The 22,547-nt window shown below is 41.6% G+C and overlaps 1 long non-coding RNA gene across 3 annotated transcripts in view; it reads right to left on the bottom strand.

Annotated features, from left to right (window-relative positions):
* Positions 1-4,468: 4,468 nt before the first annotated feature.
* The window catches only part of LOC123352062, a 31,082-nt gene continuing 13,003 nt past the window's right edge, over positions 4,469-22,547 (bottom strand). Inside the window, exon 4 of one of the 3 annotated variants that reach the window (XR_006574102.1) lies at positions 4,469-4,719. This is a non-coding gene — a long non-coding RNA (uncharacterized LOC123352062). Of the gene's footprint in view, positions 4,720-9,009; positions 9,596-9,795; positions 11,191-22,547 lie in introns of those variants that run through there. The other 2 variants (XR_006574099.1, XR_006574094.1) reach the window with 2 other exon arrangements.

Genomic DNA, 22,547 nt, shown 5'->3' with positions numbered 1-22,547 from the left:
CTTAAGTAGGGTTTCAGTGGAGGATTACCTCAGAACAGAGAGGTAAGGTAGAACCCAGCCTGAAAGGAGCCCTCACATTTCTAAAGGAGCACCCACATTTTGTAACACCAATAGGCCCCACCATAAACACGTGAGTTTGAAGTCCACATTTATGCTCAATCTGGGCTGCATTCAGCCTTAACTTGTTCCTCCTGAATTTAACTGAAAGAAATGGATACAGGATTTTATAAAATAGATTTTGCAGGGAGTTTGTCATGCTTTATCTGCTGAATGGAGAAGGGCCTGGGCATAATAGGAAGGGGATTCATCCTGTGTTAATAGAAGAATCAGGAGTATTTCCATTTTGTGTTGGGCTGAAAGGTTAACGGTTTTTTAAAAAGCATAGTATGAATTTGCTGTTCTCAGCCTATTTCTTCTTACGGTTTTTTTCATACAGAGATGAGAATTTGACTCACTGAGCAAATACTGTGTGAGTATGGTCTTTTATTTAGATTGAGAACAAAATAAGAAAGAACAGAAGCAATATCTCCATGAGAGAGAGAGGAAGTCTCTCTCCTGTAGCTGTCTTCACTGAACTCTGCTTCTTAAAATGGCTGCCTGCAGCTATAAGCCATCCGTCGCTACAGTTTGAAAGGTGCTGTACTTGTGGAAAATAAGCCATAATAAATACAAGCTCCATAACAGCACACTCCTCCTGCCCCTCTCTCATGCTGACCGCTACCTATCGAAGGGCTTGCCTTGCCTCTTCTGTTTCTGAGGGAAAGTGTACACGATCATTTTCAATTATTAAAACCTTTCATGCTAGATAGTGTCTTAACATGAGGTTGGGTTTGAGCCTGCCCGCCCCCGGAGGATGGACGTGTGTTGCTGACCGCATCAGTGAACAAACAGCATGAAGAGTGGAGAAGTAGCTTTACATGTGGGGAAAAAATAAGTTCCCTTTCATGTGGCAGAGGAAACTTTCCAGGGCTCCAAAATGCATGTGATGACACGCAGATAAAAATCTTCTCTTTTATATACTCATGAAAGGGGTTTTGTTTTTTCTTTCCCTCCCCACCCTCTCCAGCATTAACATAGCTGCCAGGGGATAAACACTCGGTGTGACAGAAATTAGATCCTCTTACATGTACAGTCTCAGCCTTTGGGGATGTTATGAACACCTCTGGTTATAAAATTCCCCTTTCACCAGCATGCAGTGTCTAGAGAGAGAAAGTGGGTTAGAAATGAGTGAAAAGTAGATCAAAGACAATTAGGGTCTGAAGACTCTGCATTTCCTCTCCCCTCCCCTCCTGGCAAAAGCTGTAAGTGCTCCCTGCCCCCTCTCACCTAGAAATCCCAGAGCACTGCCCTGCGTTGCCCCCCACAAACACACAGTGGTTGGGGAGTCTGGTGTTTGGTCTTTACAGGGAATGAAAGCTGTATTGTAATTCTGCTTATCGCTAGCTAAAAGGCCTATTGAGACTAGTAGCTATTTCAGATACAATGTTATCAACAGTGTTGCTGCCTTTTCACATTTCCTTTTCCACAACTCACTCTCTTGCTGATTATAATTACCCTTTAATAGCTCATATAATTTCAGCTATATAACAACTGAGTTGTACTGTAGCTGCCAAAAGTACCATGTATTTTTAATCATTAATTGAGACTAAATAATTCCACAACATCTCGGAGAATGATAATTAGGTAACATTGGATACATCTCATGAGTGGACTTTCTTCAGTATCCTGTGTGCTGGTATGAGTGTAATGCACCATTTTTCTCTCCAAGAACCATTTGCATCTGATGCTGCTGATCAGAGCTAGAGTGATAGTCTCAGTGAAAACAAGAGGAATACAAGGACTATGAGATGATTCAAAGTTTGGATGCAAAAAAATTTGGAATATTGGTTAGGGCCCCTATTTAGCTGTCTGTAAGTGAAACCATCTCAGCACAAGTCCACTAACACATAGAACTGTCTCTAAGGTGGAATAACATGATTTCACATCTGGTCTAACAAAATGTCATGGAGACATCCAGCCATATGAATATGGCCTACAGCCAAGAAGATACTATCCATTGGTGTCAGTGCCAGTGCCAATTCCATTCCATGCCCCGATTGGATGCCTAACTGGAAAGAGTACAGGATGGCAGTATCTAGATGGAGGTAACCCTTGTGAAAGTTCACTTAGCTTGCTTAGGATTGGGAAATTTAGATACTGGGCCATATTTGGGGAGGTTGCTTGAATCAGGTGATGGTTCCTAAATAACGACATGCTTGACATAGAGCATAGATTTCTTAAATAAGGTGTCAAAAATCTCATTTGTATGCAACTCGGATACTTTTGACTCTTTCTCTAGTCATGAAAGGAATGGTTTAGAGCTGCAGGGGGTGGCTTGGCTTTCCTGCAGTGCTTCTAGGACCTCTTGTGTGAAGGGGCTGAATTCAGAATGAGAAGGTATTTGAGATACTGGGCCTAGGATCACTGTATGGATCCTAGTGTCCTGAGACACCATTTTGGATGCAAGTGATTTTCTCTGAGAAGCAGGTTGACGATAGCGTTTCACTGTGAGAGGTGCTGGTTTATGGAGTTGAGTGGAAGCATTCTGGGCCAACAAGACCATTCACAGCCTGAATAGTTCAGTGGGGCATTATTTAGCAGATGCCATGGTTGGACAGAGGTGGATCATTTTGCTTTTTCCACAGGCAGAAAGAAAGAATTCCCTGTGCAGGAGCTTGTTCATATCTGCCCATGTTTTCTGCTATTAACACTTAAATTTTCTTATCTAGTCCTAGGCCACCAGAGAACTATGGATATCTATAGGGGTGATGGGAAGAGAATGGAATTTTGGTGCCTGAATGTCAATGACCTTTCCAACTTGCACCTCCCTCTCACCTCTACTAGATCATCCGTTCCTATCAGATTCCCTTTTCAAGAGGGCATCTTTAGGTAGGGGAGGCCTGCTGACCTGCCATCTGCTCCTGACATTTCTGACTAAGTTGATTCACTGCCATTCTGGTATTTTTCCTAAGTGGCCACTAGTCTCTTTCTTTCTCTCTCTGTCTCCAGTGAGCATCCAGTAGGCCCCCTTTTCACATATCAGTCTGAGGGTGGCCAGAAATACCACTGACTTTGTTCCTTCAGGTCCCAGTCAGGAAATGGAAGTAAAAAGTAAACCTTAGCCAGACATTTCAGAGCCTCTCTAAAGGCTCGTGTTGAGTTTGCCTGAGTAGGTGAGCAAAAGTTGGAGGTGGAGTTTCTTGTTCTATCTGAAACAAAACAATCCCTGATGTAAGGTTCAGGGAGGGAACACAGATTCTCAGTTAATTTGGACAATGTTTTGATAATGATTTGCCCATGACTGCTAAAAAGAGACATTACAGCAGGGAACAATGTGAATTTACTGAAGCCAGATGTGGACTCATGTAGTGATGAACACATATATGATACAAAACCAATGTTTCCTGTGCATCGGATGTTATGCAGGCAAAAAAGAGCTTTTTGTGACATTGTTAAGGTTGCTGCACACCTGACACAAAAGCAGGGAAATAAAAAGTTATTTTTTGTTATATTAACACCAAGCGGTACATCTCCTCTACTCCTCCATAATTCCTACCATTGACCAACAAATTGGCTTTCCATGAGCCCTCAATAAGCTGCATGTCTCCTGCAACCAGATCTCAGGGAGGAATAAGATCAGCTGAGAAACTATCTACAATGGTCAACACGCACCTGTGTTTAATCTGTCTTCAGTTGCACCATTTCTGTTGCACTTAGTTATCACCATCAGCATGAACAGTGAATTACCCTGATGCTAATGGTAATGCTGAAGCACTGACGCCAACTTCCTCATATAAATGCTTAATTGTTGCTAGTGATTCCCATGGTAGCATTATCCAGTTTAACATAGCATGAGAAAATTAAGTGATCAGTGTCAGGCTAGGAGTGTTCATTGTTCTTTCTTTGTTTTTGTAAATGCTAGTGTGATGTGAGAATAATTACTATGCTGGGGTTATTGCCTTTGCCATTGTCGTGTGTGTGTGTATGTGTGTGATTTAAATTGTCTATAATATTGTTGTTTTGGAAGGGAAGGGACAGGAAGTAGGAGGAATGGGAGATTGATTTGAGATTAAAGTGGGTGTTTACTCTGACCACTTGCAAGGTCTGTTTGTAACAGCAGAGTCCCAAAGCAAATATCATCCAGGCTGGATTTGCTTTAAAGAGATCCTGTCAATTTTAAAATCATGCTTCTTGTTGGGTCTTTTACCTCATGTTGCTACCGTTAACACCTAAGTCTATTATAGTCTTGTATTACCTTTGTAATACATACAATTATTATAGCTAAAAGACCAGAGAAACATATTTCTATATTTTTTACAAATTTGTTTACTTAGTGCAATTGACAGCACTCTGCACATAGACAATAAATGAGGCTGAAAAACTGCGAAGAACATTGTGTAACATTTTGTCCAAAATTTGTCATCCCTTTTCATTGAAATTTCAAAAAACATGGACCAGTTTTTAGTCATTTTCAATGTTTTTCTCTATATGGTCAGATAGAAAGTAAACTTCCCTGTTCTCTGTGTGGCTCTTTCAGTCAGCAAGATGGGCAAGAAAAACATAAATACATTTGAACTTGTGATTTTTTTTTTAAACTGGTACAGTACACACAGTGCTTGCTTGAACGGCATATCATCTCAGGTCTTGATCCTGCAAGGAGCTCCGTGTGGGAAACAGTATCTGCGGATGCAAAATTCATTACAAAATTGGGCCTGATTTCAGGCATGATTTGATGAAAGGGGGAACAAAACATAAGGCAGGAAGGCATAAATGAATATTACCAGTAGAAATACTGTATTGTATGGAAATGCTTCTGCTCTTTACCCTTCATGGGAGGTGGCAGCCCATAGACCTTTGACAGTGAGTAGGTACATGCTGGGGCCAGGAGTTTCTCACTTTCAGCCACACACAGACCAGGCATCCCTGAGTGAACAAATACCTGCAGCTTTAAGAAACTAGTGAAAGTGTGGCTGATCAAGAGATCTTTTTGACTGTGACAACTGCAAGTCACTGTCAGTATTAGACATCCCGAGAGAAAGAGGGAGACAAATGTGGTTGTTCACAGCCTTTGTTTGGCAGCTTTCAGAGATTGGAAGGAGCTGAACAAAACGACGCAGTGCTACATGCCAACTGTTGGGCTTTATCAAATAATAAAGCAATCCCACTGGGTATTAAGAGGCATGGAATTATTCTAATGAGTCTGGCAAAATCTCATTAGGATGAACAGCAGGCAATTACAAAGTGTATGATCGGTATGCAAATGACTTTCTTTCCTCTCTCTGACTACACGCAATTTCTTGGGCTTGCAGAATAGAAGCTGTCAGAGAAATGATTAGTCACTGAAACAAAGTACTGTACACAGTGGGGTCAGTGTTTCAGATGCACCAGTTGTAGAGATGGGTAAGGTCTGGAAATATATTCTAGCCTCAGTGCAACTTTGCATCACTAAATTCTTGGCTTACCCTATGAAGAGGTGGGGCACAGACATCTTTCTGTTAGGCCTCCAGAGGTACTGCTTCCAGGAATACCTTCAGAGCATGACCAGGTCAGTGGTGCATGCTGTTACAACCCCGAGTAGCTTCTCTGAGAGCTGTGGGAAATGGGGACATGATTTGGGGGCTGCACTGAATGACGCTAAAAATGACAGCTCCCATTGGTGGAGAGGTAAATTAGGTGGACAAAGTTGCTTGTATGCCTCTGAGTCTGAACTCCCCACTCTGAGTTAAAAAATGCTCTTCTAATTAAATAGAAAATGTCAAGTACACACACCAAAGTTTTGCGGTGTATGGTAAATTACTCCTTTGTCCCATTTTGCTGTCTTACATCAGGCAGTGTAATCCCTGATATCTTCAGGTCTCCAGGTCTGAGAAACTCTGTGTAGGCCTCTAAAGTGATTGTAGCAAATCAGGCTTTAATTGTATCCAGCTATAATTAATAGTTTTAAATATTTTTTTATTTATTACCCAAGGGCTGATCTTGCTCCTTATATAAGTCAGTGGCGAAACTTTTTGCACAATGGACAGGAAATTCCACAAGGGACTCATTTTTCTGTTGGAGTGCGGCAGGGAGGTGGGATGGTGAGGAGAGGACTGAAGCGCTTTCAGATTAGATAAATCACCACAGACAAATATTCCAATCAATCTTCTCTCCAATGTGTGGAAACCAAACATGTTCACTGCACTGTCCACATGTGGCTGTGGTTTGCTCCCAAGTAAGTAGCAGGAAGTTTGCTCCTGTCCCTCCCCTTCTTCTCCCATGTAGAATGTGGGACTCTGGAAGGCAAAGCACCATCAGTGTAGAAGTCATGTGCTTTCACTGTGGCAGGAGTCCTTTTGCCAGGGACTCTCCATCATGGAGGGGAAAGTTGGGTAAATTAATGACGATAAATAGGCATTTACTTCCACTCTAAAGGACCATGGAGTTGGGAAGAAAATGATGCCTTAAAGAGCAACCATTCCTTGGCCCAGACTCCTAGCTCACCCTCTCCAACAGCATGAAGCCCAATCTGGAAGGGGGACAATAGTGCCATGGAGGAGGCAGTGTCCTTTGATTGCCCCTCTCCCTGGAAGACTCAATCCATTTAACTTGAAGGGTCAATGTGAACCGTAGATTCTAAGGTGGATGTCCTCCATTGCTACAACTAAGCTGTTGTGGAGCTCTAGCCAAAGTACTTTCCAGTGACAGAACTGGAAAGCGATTATCAGGTCAGTACTCCACCAAGTGGGCCATGCTGTCTCCCCAAAAGGTTAGTGAAAGGATATTTTTAGGGTTAGTGTATAGGGAGTTTTTAAAGCTGTTTATATAGTTTAGTAATCATTTTATATTGACTAATTGTATTAAATCTGACCTCTGTAATCTAAGCACTGCCAAAATGACTGTGGTCTAAACATTACATGAAATATTAAAATGCAGAATGGGCTCTGTTTGCACTGCAGAGGAGTTCACTCCCAAGATTGGATTACACATGTCAATGTTGGGTGTTCCAAACCAAACCGACAGCTGTACAACGATGCCACAGGCTTCTGTTTCTGTTTAGCTTGTTTTGCTGACCAATGAAAAGAGATGGAAATTCCAAGCCTGAAAAGACAGGGCTTAGACAAATATATTTTTTTCCTTATACAGTCTGCTATGTACACTACTGGCTGGTCATAAAATGTATAGCTTTATTTAATGAAGGTCTTCTATTCATTATTAAGTTCTTCTGTACCCTGGTCAGCTTTTACAGTAGTGATCAAACCAAGCTCGAGAGAGTACTGCCAGATGGCAGGGAACCTGAGGTGTTACCCTGAAAACACAGAGCAGGCAAGCTTTATTCTCTTTTTGTTTTTGTACAGACCTAATATCCAATGCTGGATCCACGGGACTAAGCCTTGCTTTCTCACAGTAGCTCCATTAAAGACAATGGGAGTAGTGCATGCGCAACCCTACAAAATCAAGCCACTTTTTTGGGGGGTGCCTAAATATGAATGTGTGTCTAACTTTAAGCACAAAAGTTTGATCTAAGCAATTTAGCTATGCTCACAAGAAGTCTGTGCAGAGCCAGGATCCTAATGCCCACCTCCCGATTCCCTAGCTATCTTCCTTTTGGTAAATGACTAATCAAATCATTCTGCCTTCACCTAGTCTATGTTGATAGCAATCCCTCAATCCCCGGGACTTCCCAATTCATCTACAAGGTAGATTGTGCACCAAGGTACTGCAGCCTATACAAAAGATGGTTATTCAGAAGGTGATGTCTGCTTGAAGGTAGACACTGGTGCTGGGAAAATGCAAAGGAGGACAGGTCTAGAGAGAGTCACTTGTAGAAGTCAGGATGGACTTAAGCAGCATGGAAAAAATGTGGCCTTTATTGTTGGACTGTGACACTAACCAAGAATTACTCCCAGTTCTAACTGTTCAGTTTGCTTTGTTGTTCATGGTACATTGAATACATCTGACTGACAATCCTCTTCATCTCGCTCTCCTTTTTTTAAGCAGTACCAAATAGATCCTTTTTGTTTCTTGTCTTCTTCTTCTTTGAATGGCAAATGTGGCCATTCGAGTGGGTAACCCTTTCCTAGCACGACTGTTCTTATAGATACTGGGTCAAATTATGCTCACAGGACCTGATTGTGCCCCTGGGATGAACAAAAAAGGCCTCCTCCTCCACTCGATCAGCTTTTCCCCTTTCTCCTGGGCCCTAGAGAAAGCTCTCAGCAGTTCCAGGGATCTATGTAGAGGAGTGGGCTGGGGGATGGGTGAACGGGGCACCCAAAGATGAGCACCTCTCTACTTTTCAGCACCTTCTTTCAGATTCTTGAAAGTTCTAGGGGCTGCTGTGCCCAGAGGTGGCCCAGGGAAAGCCACAGGAGGTCAAGAGCTCTTGCATGATACTAAGTCCCTGTGATACTGAGTCGTGTGCTTCCACATATAGCCACAAGATTTATAGGCCAGACCTTTGTGTTCTTCCATGGGTAGAGCAAAGCCCATGATCTGGAAACTTTGCTGAGGGACCCATGCAGAGTTATCTTCACCCTTTCTGGGTGTTACCATACCGGGGAACAATCTGACCCCCCAGGTACAACCATTTCTTACTTCAGTGTAACTGATAACTATGTGATGAACTGAATTCTGCTAACTAATTTTTTTTAACTTAGGTTTGTGCAACTAGGTTTTAACCTATGAAACTATGAACTGCAATTACAATTGTTAACCTGCTGATTTCTATCTTTTATAGAGGAGATAGAACACTTCCACAGAACATTGGGTACTAACTAAACCCATATTACCATGCAGCTGCAATCAACAACACAAGGAACAATAATTCCTTTATAAGCATATACTATCATAAAGAACTTACGTAGCTCCAGGTGTTATATTTCACAGTTGGTACAGGCATTAGAAAAGCCTTTATTCTACTAACTGCACAACAAAGTATCAACCCTTGAAAATGTTCTCATCTTCTTGGTATCCTAAGCATGAAGTGGTGTTACTCGGAGAAAGCACTTTGATTTAATGATAGCATATTATCAGATTACCACCCCCCACATGCCCCAGTCCTGTGTTCAGCTTTTGTCAATTTCTTAACATTTCTAAAACATTGAACACCAGCCAGAGACACCTTTTAACATGTAATGATAATGCATAGGTCTGTCAAGCAGGCAAATGAAACTTGGTACCAAATAGACTGTACGAACTGCAATTAATATAGTTTGGATATAGATCTGTAGGCAATGGTCCCTTTTTTAATCATACAATTACAGAGAAACTGATGTGTTGCAGGTTTTATGAAAGAATTATTGCTAAGCAACTATCACAATGGTTCAGTAAATATTGGTTGAAATGTTTCAATAAATTCACTTTGACCGTGGTTGCTTTTCATGAGCATTCATGTGATCTAGTAAAAGGCTTTTCATGAGAATTCACACCAGAAACCTGGTCATAAGAGTTACATTCATTCTGTCAAGGAACAAAAACAATATCATGTGACTTACATGACTAATCACAACTAAGCAAACGCCACTTGGTTTAGAGATTTCCAATGCCAGGACAGAGGATATGATGAACTGCAAATAAACTGGAAGAGATTGCAGTCAGATTGTGGCTATTACATGAATACAAAAATAATTAATTGAATGAACCATTACAAATTATTTACAAGTTACATGTGTTGATCACAAATGCTAGACTGAAATGTCTCACATTTACACTTTGGAATCCATGCATGATTTGAGTCACAAGGATTCAAAATAAACCAATCAAGCTTGCTTTGGGGGTTGAGGTCAAGAAAGTCAAAAAAGGGTTTCCAAGGCTGGCCCTCCAAACTATCCCTTCCCTCCACTTCCCAGATCCAATGTCTTCAGGAAGGACTTGGGGTTTGTTGAGGAAGGGGGGAAGCTGAGTAAATAGGGGAAGACTGGCTGCGGGGAGGGGAATTGTCAAGCTGCTCAATACAAATATCCTCAGCCCATGTTCACTGAACATTGTGAGTAAAAGCGAAAGTTCAACTTCAATCCCAGAACTAAGTTTTAATGGGGCTGGAGCTCAGAATAATTTGCACAGCTCTTCTCATGTTACAAAGATCTTCAGGGATTCATCCTGTGTTCTGAATTCTAGAGGGGAATTTAATGGGTTAGCCTCATAGGTAATGATGAATAGAAGCTGGTAGCAGGCATTCCAAGTTAGCTAGAGACTGCCACTGTCCCTGTGCAATACTACTGCAGCTGGTAGCAGTAGGAGAATTCAGATGGAGCCACGTTCACTTTAAATGTGAGGAGCTGGCCTCAAAGCATTCTCTGGGAAGGGTCTTTGACTCTGCAATTTTCTCAAGCCTTCGTCCACAAGAGTCTAAGAGCCTGATCCAGCACCCGCTGATGTAGCTGGGAGTCTTTCCAAGGACAGCGATGCATGCTGGATCGGAGTCCAGATTTATTAACCTTTTGGACATACTGCAAAGCCCAGCCTTTCTCTCTGTTTTTGATCAGCAGAGTGGAGTAAAGGCTGGTTGGCTGAGGGTGGATGGTAATTGACTAGAGTTGTTGTTATTATGGGTTAACTATTGTAGCCAGTATGGTCCTGGTTGGGAAGTTCAGTTGTTTTGCTTTTAGTTTTTATTTTGTTTATAATAGTTGTATTTTAAGTATGTACTGCAGCTAGATCTCTGGAGAGAGGCTTGATAAACTGAAATAAACCTTCCTCCCTCTGCCATACCATACACACACCTGTCTATCCCTAACGCATGTCTCTAATGTTCACATCATGATCAGATACTCTTCCTTTGTGCCGCCCACCCACAAATATCACAGAATGCAGCTACTTCAGCTGGTGATCTTTGCACTGTACTCAGCAACATCAGGAAGTAATCACAGCTAATTGTTATGGCTGTAATTCCAAACCTGCCAGCTGGCAGAGAATCAGCGTTCATAGTCACATTTGCTAAATGTCTCCCTAATATTTTTCATCAGACATTTATGGCAGAGCTCTTCGAAACCTTGCCTCTTGACTACTTCCATTTCTCCAGCTCTTACTCGGCTGCTGCCAAGCTATCCTCCTCCAGGGCAATTATTTGCACAGTGTAATTTCTTGGCAGCCCACCTGGCAAATGTTGCTTTCACACAGGCTAGACAAGGTCTACGTTGGGTTCGGATGACAGGGTAAAGAGTTTAGTAGTATCTAGAGTGAATGAATAAAAATGTTTAGAATAGAAATGTAGATGCCATCTGCTTCCATTCAAACTAATGGCAAAACTCCTAATGACTTCTATGGGAACAGGACCAGTTCTACAGCCAACCTATGAAAATATTTTCTGAGTACTAATGACAATTCAAAATAGCAATTTCTTTAAGAAAACTGAAATCTGAGGGGATTAGAAAGTAATGGAGTCTGGATCCTCTCTCTCCAAAGTCAGCAGATCTAGCTCAGACCATTGGGGAATGAAAGTTGTCACTAGCTGAGAAGTGTGCAAATGCCAGGGTGATGATGGATGGGTGTGAGGTAAGATGAGCTATGTTTATGACATGAGCTTGGTAGCCTAAGTCTAGTTTCCAGAGGCCATTTGTTCTCATCATAAAATCTGCCACCACTGCTAGAACTAAATGATACCCATGCTGTAATTTTCAGCAGAGCCACCAAGGATCTTCTCGCTCCAAAAGGCAGTCTCTCCAGGGAGTAAAGAAGCATGGGGAAGCCTGCTCTGCTGCTATCCAGGCTGGAGTTGTTTTGTGGATAAGCAGATGACTTCATTCTCTAAGGCTCTAAATCTGGCACCTTTCAAAATCACTACCAACTCTGAAAGAAAAAAATGAAACCACTATCATTGGGACTGAGAGTGCCGAAAGGTCAGCAGTGCATGCCACGGCGGTCAAGGACAAGCAAAAAGTTGACCCACATATTCTGGTCATTCAGCTCTGATGAAGGCCAATACAGTGTAGCCAAAACACACACAGCTGCAAGAGAGGTGAACGAAATCTAGACTAGTCCCCAAAATGAGTCATCTTTGTCTGTCTATACAAAGACTAATACAGTAAGCACTGATGCTTGGAGCTGAACTGTCCAGCAAAGAAATTAAAATACTATGCATTTTATTAATGGCCCTTCAAAACAGTCTAGACAAAACCATATATTATATACCATCTTTTAAAAACCACTGTATAGTGACAGCCTTTGTAGTGTTAGACGGCTATCACCAGGGTATAGGTTCTGCACTCCAGAGTCCAAACAGACACAGGAGTCCGAGAGTCTACATTGGTATAACTTAAACCATCTATTTGAAGTTTTTACATAGAGCCTATCACTCTGCTACCTCTTCTGTCTGCCTCAATGTGCCTCAAACTTGGATTGTCTCTACACCCCCATAGACATGCTTAGAATAACACCCACTCAACCATGGTTAACATACATGCACCCATCTATACATCACCTCTAAATTTGACTCCCAGATTGTCAGGGAGTCTGTGTGAGACTAAGGGAGGCTAAACAGCTGTAACCCACAAGTGAGGGGCAACGGAGAACAGCAGCAAGAAAAATAACTTACGGGAAGGTGTAAGAAAGTATAAACTTACTCACAATACAGAGGTAACTGGGTGAGGTTGTATGGCCTGTGATACACAGGAGGTCAGAGTAGATGATCAAATGGTGCCTTCTGGCCTTAAAATGTATGCAAATGTGTATCTTATGCCACCTTAGACTTTTTGGCATATAAGTTACACAATTTAGCTCTCCCTTATGCATTAATAGATTGGTGTACTAAGGAAACCTGATCAAATTGAAGGGAGTCTACTACTAATTATTTCTCTCATGGTAGCACTTAAAGACCCCAACCAGAGATCAGCTCCCCATTGTACTAAGTAGTGTACAAACAAATACTATGAAGACAGTCCCTGACTTGGAGAACTCACAGTGTAGTTACACAACCTTTCACCGCCTGTGAATTTGGTGTCAGGTGTAAGTACTAAAATGTGCTGATAGAGTTTACATTTCATCCTAACACAACAGAGGTTTTGGGTAAATATGAAATCATCATTTTAAAAATAGCTTTAAAGCCATTTTTGACAGTACAGTAAAAGAAAGCCAAATCAAGAGATGAGCTCTTGATATGGGACTTTTCAGATCCTAAGAGAACTGGGGTTCCAGAATGAAGAGGCTAGACCCCTGATGCTTACTACGTGCCATGGGTAATTCAGCATCTGCACTGGTTTGTAATGGGCAAAGCACAGTGCTCCTATGTTTGACTAATCAGGCAGAGCTTCGTTAATAGAACTGAAAGGGGCTAAATGACTTCAAGATAAATAAGACTTTAGAAAAAAAATAATGAAGGAATTAAACTGACCTTCTTTAGAAATGGGTGAGACATGGTAAACAGGGAAAGATCTTGTTTTGCTTTCATCCTGGAAAAATAAAATTTCTTCCTTTCCAGTTCAGCACAGTTGACTGATTTGGAAACAAATCTGTTTTCTCTGGAAAGTTTTATTTGCCCAACAGACTGCCTTTTTTTTTTGTTGGCAAAAAGCAATAGGTTGGAAGAACAAGGTTCGACTTGTTAGCAAGTTTACAGTGCTCAGTAATTAACTGGTACATTTGAAGGCACAGCATGCAGAATACTTACAGTAACCTACTGTATTACAGTGTCATGTGGAAGTGCTTTGAATGGCAATGATAACTTCAGAGAATGCAATTTAATTCAATTCTCAACCAGAATTAGATAGCAGGAATATTTTATTATGAAGTAAGCAATAATCTTTTTTGAGGTAAGGACACTCAAGTGTCCCTTGTGAAAACAACTGTTAATTTGTGAAGTGGGTTTTTTTGGAGGGGTAGGTATATTGCTTGAAAACAAAGATGCATTTATTCGGTCTAGAGGCAGCAGCATGCACGTTTTCCACACCAGTCACCTAATGATACATATTAGGTGCCCAGTAAATACAGGTCCTCACCCTGTGCTTTGGGGAACCCAATCACCAAGGGGGATTGAGCCATGAAGTAATCTCCTTTTGGTGTATGGTATGTAATGGTGTTCTCCATGACCAAAGATTTCTAAGGCAATTCAGCTCTGCTTCCAGTCAGCTTCTGTTGTGCTCTTTGGTTTGGTTGTGTTTTTGGCTTTTGTTTTTGCTACTGAAGGCGATTATTTACTTAGGGCAAATTTGCTAACCTGGATACCTAACATTAGGTTTCTAAAACCATACAGTAATTATTTCAATGCAGTTAATATGATTTTGAGAAGTGCTGAGCAGCTACAGCTCCCATTGACATGATATTTGTAAGTGCTCGCTGCTTCTGAAAAGCAGATTACTTAAAATGGATTAAGAACCCAAGTTGTATGCAGCAACCTACATGGAAGTTGGAGGGAGAAACACAGGTTGCAGGAGGGAAGAGTTTGGAGGAAGCAGCAGAAAGTCTGTGGGCATGTAGCTGAATTGTAGCATATTCACCCAAGTGCTCTGAAAGAACTCAAATATGAAATTGCAGGACTACTTCATGTGGTATGTAACCAATTGCTTAAACCACCTTCTGTACCAGATGACTGGAGGATGGCTAAAGTGACATCAATTTTTTTAAAAGGCTCTGGAGACGATCCTGGCAATTACAGGCCGGTAAGCCTAACTTCAGTGCTGGGAAATTGGTTGAAACTATAGTAAAGAACAGAATTATCAGACACATAGCTGAACCCAATTTGTTGGAGGAAGAGTCACCACAGTTTTTGTAAAGGGAAATCATGCCTCACCAATCTATTAGAATTCTTTAAGGAAATCTGCAAACATCTGGACAATGGAGATCCAGTGGATATAGTGTATTTGGACTTTCAGGAAGCCTTTGACATAGTCCCTCAGCAAAGGTTCTTAAGTAAAGTAAAGAGTCATGGGATAAGAGAGAAGGTCCTCTCATGGATCAGTAATTGGTTAAAAGACAGAAAACAAAGGGTAGGAATGCATGGTCAGTTTTCCAAATGGAGAGAGGTAAATAGTGACATCCTCCAGGGGTCTGTACTGGGACCAGTGCTGTTCAACATATTCATAAATGATCTAAAAAAAGGGGTAAACAGTGAGTGACAAAATTTGCAGACAATACAAAATTACTCAAGATAGTTAAATCCAAAGCAGACTGCAAAGAGTTACAAAGGCATCTCACAAAACTGGGTGACTGGGCAACAAAAATGGCAGATGCAATTCAGTGTTGATAAATGCAAAGTAATGCACATTGGAAAACATAATTCCAACTATACATATGGAGGAGGACTGGAATACTATGCAAGATGATCTGGAAGACCTTGTAAACTGGAGTAATAGAAATAGGATGAAATTTAATAGTGCAAGGTTGTGCATTCAGGGACTAACAACAAGAATTTTTGCTATAAGTTGGGGATTTATCAGTTGGAAGCAACAGAGGAGGAGAAAGACCTGGGAGCAGTGGTTGATCACAGGATGACTATGAGCTGTCAGTGTGATGCATCCGTGAAAAAGACTAATGCAGCCCTAGGATACATCAGGTGAGGTATTTCTAGTAGAGAGAGGGAAGTGTTAGTACTATTATAAAAGGCACTGGTGAGACCTGATCTGGAATACTATGTGCAATTCTGGTCTCCCATGTTTAAGAAAGATATTAATTCAAATTGTAACAGGTGCAGAGAAGGGCTACTAAAATGATCTGAGGAATGGAAAACCTACGTCATGAGAGGACACTCAAAGAGCTTGACTTGTTTAGCCTAACCAAGAGAAGGCTGAGGGGAGACATGGTTGCTCTCTATAAATACATCAGAGGGATAAATACCAGGGAGGGAGAGGAGTTATTTAAATTAAGCGCCAATGTGGACTCAAGAACAAATGGCTATTAACTGGCCATCAACAAGTTTAGGCTTCAAATTAGGTGAAGGTTTTGAACTATCAAAGGAGTGAAGTTCTGGAACAGCCTCCCAAGTGGAGCAGTGTGAGGAAAAAATTCTAACTGGCTTCCCAACTGAACTGGATAAGTGTATGGAGGGGATGGTAGGGTGGGACTGCCTACAATGGTATGTAGCCCATAGGCAACTACCAACAGCAAAAATCCCCAACGGCTGGAGACAGGGCCCTTGATGGGGTGGGCTCTGAGTTACTACAAAGAATTCTCTCTCAGGTGTCTGCCTAATGGTTCTTGCCCACATGCTCAGGGCCTAACTGATCACCATATTTGGGGTTGGGAAGGTCTTTTCCCCTGGGTCAGATTGGCGAGATCCTGGGGGGGGGTCGCCTTCCTCTGCAGCATAGGGCACAGGTCACTTGCACTTTAAACTAGTGTAAATGGTGAATTTTCTGTAACATGAAGTCTTTAAACCATGATTGAGGACTTCAGTAACTCAGCCTGAGGTTATATATCTATTACAGGAGTGGGTGGGTGAGGTTCTGTGGCCTGCAATGGGCAGGAGGTCAGACTAGATGATCACAGTGGTCCCTTCTGGCCTTAAAGTCTATGATCTATATTAACTGTTACCACTCAAGAAAACAATCTTGGAGTCATTGTGGATAGTTCTCTGAAAACAGCTTTATTCACTACAGCTGTCCATTGAGCAGATAGCAGAATGTTAAAACCATTATACAAGAGATAGATAATGTGGGAGAATATCCTAACGCCACTGTATAAATCCATGGTACACCTACAGCTTGAATACTGAGTGCAGTTCTGGTTGCCCCATCTCAAAAAAGATAATCTAGAATTGGAAAAGGTACAAAGAAGGGCAACAAAAAATGATTAAGGGTATGGAACAGCTTCCATATGAAGAGAGATTAAAAAGACTTAGACTTTTCAGCTTGGGGAAAAGATGACTAAAGGGGGATATGACAGAGGTCTATAAAATCATGAGTGGCATGGAGAAGGTGAATAAGTGTTATTTTTTCCTTCACATAAACACAAGAACCAGAGGTCACCAATGAAATTAATAGATGGCAGGTTTAAAACAAACAAAAGGAAGTATTTCTTCACACAACACACAGTCAACTTTTGGAACTCTTTGCCAGAGGATGTTGTGAAGGCCAAAAGCATAACAGGGTTGAAAAAGGAATGAGAGAAGATCATGGAGCACAGGTCCATCCATGGCTATTAGCCAAGATGGTGACAGATGCAATCCCATACTCTGGGTGTCCCTAGCCCCTGATTGCCAGAAGCTGGGAGTGGATGACAGGGAGTGGATCACTCAATGATTGTCTGTTCCAGAGGTCGGCAACCTTTCAGAAGTGGTGTGCCGAGTCTTCATTTATAGACTTTAATTTAAGGTTTTGCGTGTTGGTAATACATTTTAATGTTCTTTAGAAGGTCTCTCTCTATAACTCTATATATTATATAACTAAACTATTGTTGTATTGTAAAATAAACAAGGTTTTCAAAATGTTTAAGAAGCTTCATTTAAAATTAAATTAAAATGGTGATCTTATGCCACCTACCCGCTCAGCCCGCTGCTGGTCTGGTGTTATGTTCACCTAGATCAGCAGCGGGCTGAGCAGGGCCTGTGGCCGGGACCCTGGCTGGCAAGGGTCCGGCAGCCAGAACCCCAGACCGGCAGTGGGCTGTGCGGGGCCGGCGGCTGGGACCCCGGACCGGCAGTGGGATGAGCGGCTCAGCCCACTGCCGCTCAGGGGTTTCGTCTCAATGAATCCTTCTAGGTATGGATGATGAATTTTCATACCTGGTCCAAACTTTGCACAGCACTCCAGCTGCCCCCATCTCTTCAAGCCCAGAGAGAACAATGGAGAGAGAAAGGGAAAGCCTTCCCCCTCCCCCCTCCCCATTTTAAGAAGTCCTAGCCTTCCCATAGGCTCTTTTGGTTAGGTGCTCACTCCCTTTTCTTTACCTGGGGGACTTTTTAATCCTTTACAGGTAAAGCAAGCAGCCACCAAGAGGGACTTTATAGCTAACTGGCTGGCTGGGGGGCCATAAAAGGGAGCTTCCCCCACATCTATTACAGCCTCACTCCAGCCCTATGCCTGGGTCTGGGAGCAGGGCCACTGTACAGCTTTTTACCCCAGCTCTGCATCAGCTAGGGAAGCCCTCTGTGTGAGGGTATTCCTAGGGGGTCATTTCTGCCCACTGAAAAGCCCCTTTATGCTGCTACCCTGATGTAAATGGGCATAAGCAGGACTGAGAATCAGACCCTATCTGCCTGGGGTAACTTTCTATAGCTCATCATCACTCCACCTTGGAACCTTCTACTATCTAGGGCCAAGGCCAGGGAGACTTCAGTAGTCTATGATAGAGGGAGCTTACTTATAAGTGGCCAGATCCTAGTCCTTACTCTGGCTGCTTTGCCCTGCATTAGTGATGTAAACAGCTGTAAATACATCTTAAATGAGAAGTGAAAGACTCTGCCACCTGTACCCTGTAAGGGAATCCCTGGGTGATGTAGAACTGCTTTACTTACTCCTATGCCAGCACACTATCCCAGTCCTCCACCTTAAGTCCTGACAGTCTCCTGCTGAGATTGAACCCGCATCCTTTAATTGGTTTCTTTTGATGCTGCTCTAAACACATACACTCCAAGTTATATAAACTGGAAACATCAGACATACCGTCTTATGAATGGAATCTATAATTTCATGCCAGAAGTTTTCAATGCCATGACAATCCCCTAGCCTGAATAAAAAGTTTTCTTCCAACAATTTTGCACACATAACAAAGCTCTGTTCTTGATGGGAACACTTTATGTAATCTCTTTAGAAATAAATAAGCCTTCTGCTGAAAGTTAAATGACAGTATAATTTTCTTGATGTTTATAGACATCATTTCATCCTGCTCACATGTAGCTGTCTGAGCCAGACGTAAGCCAGGGCCTGAATGAGCTCTCCCCTGCCTTCTGTTGATGAACTGGGACAAAAGACCTCAGGAGCAAACTGTATTTGCATCAACACACCTACTTTGCATAGGTGATCAGCAGCTAGACCTGCTAAAGTGATCAATTTTGGCTGCTTTGGGTTAAAATTCACTTTAGTCTTGGACACGGGGCAATGAAATATCTTTACTGTATGACTGAACAGTTGAACTGTATTTAATGTGCCCTAATTGAGGGGGTCATCCTAACTTAACCTCACTTGCTAAGAAGGAGGTAGTGATGCCAAATCTGATTGAAAATCAGAAGGGGTATGGGCTCTTTTTGTTGGGTTCTTTTGAAGGCTAAGTGGGTTGTATAGGTGTGAATGAAAGCATCATTTGAAGATAATGAAATTTTAAAAAGGTGCACCGGAGGACTACAGAATTGCTGTTTCTGTGATGGTGCATAAAAAGGAAAATTCAGCCTGATAGTCTGAGACCAGGTGAGTTTGCAAGGCTGGCAGTCAGGAAAAAAAAAGTTCATAAATTGACATCAAATCAGATATGAACATTGTGATGGAGTCTATCATGGAGAGGGCTGGGTTGTGCCAATGGTTAACTAGCTAACATTACTTGTAGAGCTGGTCAGAAATTTTTCCAACAAAAGTTTGTCATAAAAAAAGGGGTTTATAAAAAAGATTTGATAGTTTGATAAAGTTTGTTCATAAAAATTCCAAAGTGCAAAGCTTTAAAAACAACAAGTTTAATTATGACTTTTCTCCACTATATGAAACTGAAGTAGTTTTCTCACAAAAAGAGAATAAGTTAAAAAGAGAGTAGAGAAGAAACCTACTCCCTTTGTTATACACTTCTTCTAGTTTAGAGTGGGGGAAAAAAAGTAAAATGGGAGAATGCTCTCCCTGTGGAAGAGTGAAAGCAGCCTCTGAGAGAAAGGGTTTCTTCCCTCTTCCCTTAAAAAAAATAAATAAATAAATAAACTGCACACCACACACACACACACACACCATACTAATAGTAGAACCAGAGAAAAGAATAAAGAGAGAAAAAGTAGTATCCCAAAAACCCAAGGTATTTTTTTCCCCACCCTTGAATGAAACAAGTTTTCCAATCCAGCCAAACAAACCAAAATACTCATTTTCTTTTCAAGGGTTTTTGAAATTTTTTTTGCAACCAACTCTAGCTACTTACATAAGAATCCTTTAAGGAAAAATGAGAAAACAGACACCACCTGCAGGGTGGGCTTCTCCTTTCCTTTTGTTAATTTCTCTTATCCTGAAGGAAAAACTCAGATACTTTTCCATAGTGGAGATCTGTTGGTAGTGTTCTCTTAAACCTGTGGGACTCCATTTTGAATCAAGTGGAGGAGGCTGATTGGCCAGAATCTGCTAGGAGTAGGTTTAAGAAACTATAAAGTCTGCTTCAAGCAGGAGGGACTCATTCCAGTCTAAAAGTTGATTTTAGCAAGAATTCTACTCTGTGTTGAGATGCTGATGTCAATATGGGAGCTTAACTAGGCAGAGGCCTATTCCAGACCTGCTGCCAGGGTTTCACACCATTTTGGAAGCTTAGACTTGTTAGAAGCTTGTTCTGACTCTGTGGCATTGATTCCAGTTAAGTAGCTCAGTTTATTTAGAGCCATGCTACAGCTCTGAGGAGGTTATGTCAGCATGGGAGTTTAATATAACTCATGAGCCTATTTCAGATTGGGAATGTGTTAGAACTTGGAAACACGCTCTAGGTTGGAGGTTTGGTTTAGCTCAGAAGCTTGCTCCAGCCTCAGAGTTCAGTATAACTTTGGAACCAGATCTAGTTTTAGGTGTTTATTCTAGTTGAGGGTTGCAATTAAGAGCCTACCTGCCTTTAATTAAGGGATTTATTAAGGGACATTTATTTCTGATGAAACTGCTATTTGAATTTTAACATTTACAATTAACATACTTCCTAGGATCTTAAATTACAAACCACTTATTTTCTACAACTTTAATAGACATATTCTCCTTAATTCCCCTACAGTCTATGACCTACAGCACACAAGCTACAAATACAGTGTGACAGATGAAACCCCACAATGCTGAGTTTTGTGGTCACTGTTCAGATTAGATTCTCACTTAAAGTGCCTGCAAGTTACCATGGTGACCACTAAAAGTTGTACATTTGCTAGCACATCGTACAGAGCTAGAGACTCAGGCCCAGATCCACAAAGGCTCCTAACTTCATTGAAATGGATCTGGGCCTCAGTGACTCGGACTTCTTACTCAACAGTAACTCATTGAGTCTTGTCCAGAAGCCAGGGAAACAGCAACAGAAACAGCAAAAAACACTTATGTATTTTCTTGACTCTTCTCTGAAGATGCCCCCCCTCTGCACTAAAGGTCTTGCTTGCAGCACAGAATTCTACTTCTTTCATGCCAACTGTATTTGAAAGTCTGTATTGAGTTAAACAGAGCAAACACAGTGTTAAATAGGAAATGGCACAGCAGAATGAAAGAGAAACTAGAAGGTACAGGCCAGAGGAAGGGCAGCGTTGTGCTGGAGTGGGCTCTTGGAATCTTAACAGATAACTCTTCTTCACATTTTGTCACCAAGTAAAGGAAGGAGGGTCTGTGTGACTTACTTCTTGAGTTCACTTGCTCTCTTCATGCTGCTAAATCACCCCTGCCACAGTTAATCTATGGCAGGAGATCATAAAACTGGAGAGCAAATTACTTGGCTTCATAATGGACTGGATTGCAGCAAGTGCACTTACTTTTCCATTTCCCTCCTGCCCAGTCTGTGAAGTCAGCTGAAAATTTCTAACTATATCTTGAAATGAATGGGGAGCTGGTGGAGTTGTGTGAGGATGTTGGTGCTGTGATAGTGTTCCAACTTTTCCTTTTAATGCACACAAGAAGCTCTTACTGTTGTTATGAGGAGCTACTACAGACTGAGACAAGAATAGGCTCCCCCCCCTTTTGCAGGTTTAATAAAAAATGAAACTACATACATCCTGAAAATAGGCCTTTCTAATGCAAATACTGAGAAAACTCAAGCCGCAATACCTTGTCCAAGTAGATAACACTACATGTACAGTTCACTGGGCAAAGTCAGTCAGCATGGCTGCGACAACAACAAAACGGCAAGGCTTTAGAATTCCAGGAGTTGCTGTCATTGTTTTGTATATTTGTCCCTAGAGGCCCAAAGCAAGATTAGGGCCCATTGCTGGGCACTATACATAGACAACAGTCTCTTCATTGACAATGTACTGACTAAATAGACAAAGAGAAGTATTATTGTCCTCATTTCACAGTTGGGGCACAGAAAGAGGTTGAGTGACTTGCCCAAGGTCCTAATGTCCATAGCAAAAGAAGAAATTAAAAGCTCAGACCAGTGTATTAACCACAAGCCGCCTTCTCTAACTACCACACGAGGAAGCTTTTTGAGACCAACTTACATGAAAACTATTAAAGCAGGAATAAAACTGATCTCGTTTAAAAAATAAGTGCAAACAACAAAAGTCTTAATAAACACCATCTTGGCAGTCTCAAAGCCAGGCTTATTCTGTCACTAGGGAGGCCATCTGTGTCGTTATTGCCTTTTACTTTCATATATTGACTTCAATTGTCTCATTTTTATGTAAGACCTTGGTAGGCTCAGAATACAGTGTTCATCATCAGAGGCAGGAAAACAACACAATAACAGAGGTTGCAGTTGGAGTGGTTTCAAGCGCTTAAGTAACCTTCTGGGAAATGGTAAGAGTTGCT

This window comes from Mauremys mutica, chromosome 1 (genome assembly GCF_020497125.1).
Source record: "Mauremys mutica isolate MM-2020 ecotype Southern chromosome 1, ASM2049712v1, whole genome shotgun sequence".
Classification (NCBI taxonomy): domain Eukaryota; kingdom Metazoa; phylum Chordata; order Testudines; family Geoemydidae; genus Mauremys; species Mauremys mutica.
The sequence above is the reverse complement of the archived record's forward strand: the minus strand, read 5'-3'. Positions and strand labels throughout refer to the sequence as shown.